This window comes from Rattus norvegicus, chromosome 12 (genome assembly GCF_036323735.1).
Source record: "Rattus norvegicus strain BN/NHsdMcwi chromosome 12, GRCr8, whole genome shotgun sequence".
Lineage (NCBI taxonomy): Eukaryota > Metazoa > Chordata > Mammalia > Rodentia > Muridae > Rattus > Rattus norvegicus.
This window is the reverse complement of record NC_086030.1, coordinates 6,626,748-6,628,605: the sequence shown is the minus strand read 5'-3', so window position 1 is coordinate 6,628,605 and position 1,858 is coordinate 6,626,748.

The window sequence follows — 1,858 nt, the reverse complement described above, 5'->3', positions numbered from 1 at the left end:
CTTGCATTTGGAGCATAGATGTTCAGGATTCAGAGTTTGTCTGAGTGGATTTTTTCCTTTAATGAGTATGAGGTGTTCTTTTGAGAACTTTTGGTTGGAAATCTATTTTATTGGATATTAGAATGGCTACTCCAACCATGGACCATTTGCTTGGAAATTTTTTTCCAGCCTTTTACTCTGAGGTACTATCTGTCTTTGTCACTGAGGTGGATTTCCTCAATGCAGCAAAATGCTGGGTTTTGTTTATGTATCCAATCTGTTAACTTACATCTTTTTATTGGAAAATTGTCTCCATTGATGTTGAGAGGTATTAAAGACCAATAATTGTTGGTTCCTGCTAGTTTTGTTGTTACAGGAGGTATAATGTTTGTGTGGTTCTCTTCTTTTGGGTTGGCTGTGAGATGATTAATTAATTAATTTCTTGGTTTTTCTTGGGTGTAGTTTCCCTCCTTGTGTTAGCACTTTCCTTCTAGTATCCTCTGTGGGGCTGGATTAGTGGAGAAATATTGTTTAAATTTGGTTTGGTCATGGAATATCTGGGTTTTCCCATATTTCGGGGAGGGTTTTGCTAGATATGGTAGCCTAGGCTGGCACTTGTGTTCTCTTAGGGTCTGTATGACATCTGTCCAAGACCTAGCTTTTAAAGTCTCTGTTGCAAAGTCTGGTGTGATTCTGATAGGTCTGCCCTGATATGTTACTTGACCTTTTTCCCTTATTGCTTTTAATATTCTTTCTTTTTCTGTGTATTTGATATTTTTTATCATTATGTAACAGGAGGATTTTCTTTTCTGGTCCAATTTGGTGTTCTGTAGATTTCTTGTATGCTTATGGCCATCTCTTTCTTTAGGTTAGAGAAGTTTTCTTCTATGATTTTGTTGAAGATGTTTTCTGGCCCTTGGAACTGAGAATCTTCACTCTTTGGTCTTCTCATTGTGTCCTGAATTTCCTGAATGTTTTGGGTTAGTTGCCTTTTGTACTTTGTCTTTTCTTTGACTCTTGTGTCAATATCTTCTATGGTATCTGCTAGGCCTGAAATTCTCTCTTCTATCCCTTGTGTTCTCTTGGCAATGCTTGAATCTGTAACTCCTGATCTCTTTCCTAGGTTTTCCATCTCCAGGGTTACCTCCTTTTGTGATTTTTTTTGTTTCTATTTCCAGTTTTAGATCCTGGATGGTTTTGTTCAATTCCTTCACCTGTTTGATTGTGTTTTCCTCTATTTCTTTAAGGGATTTAAGTGTTTCCTCTTTAAGGGTTTCTACCTGTCCACCTGTTTTGTCCTGTATTTCTTTAAGGGAGTTATTTATGTCCTTAAAGTCCTCTATTATCATCATGAGATGTGATTTTAGGTCAGAATTTTGCTTTTCAGTGTGATAGTGTATCCAGTCCTTATTGTGGTGGGAGAACTGGGTTCCGATGGTGTCAAGTGGCATTGGTTTTGTTGCCTGTGTTCTTATGCTTGCCTTGTGCCATCTGGTTACCTCTAGTATTAACTGGCCTTGCTGTCTCTGACAGGGACTGGAGCCTGTCCCTCCTTGTGGGAAGCTCTGTGAGCTGGATTAGAGCAGGCTTTCTGGGAGACAAACAGTGCCGTTTCTGGTTAGGAGGACCTCCTGTGTCTCTAGTTAGGGTAGGCCTCCTACGACATTGGCTATGGCAGATCTCCTGAGGCCCTGGTTACAGTAGACCCCCTGGGAGTCAGGTTGTCTCTGTGTGTGGCAGGTAGGCTGCAGCACCCAATCTTCCCTGGGGCCAAGTTGTGAACTGGAAGGAAGATGTGACTCCCACAGGGTGGATATGTCCTGCATCTGCTGGGCCCTGTGTGGGATCCCAGTTAGACCAGATATTGGGGGGGGGGGTG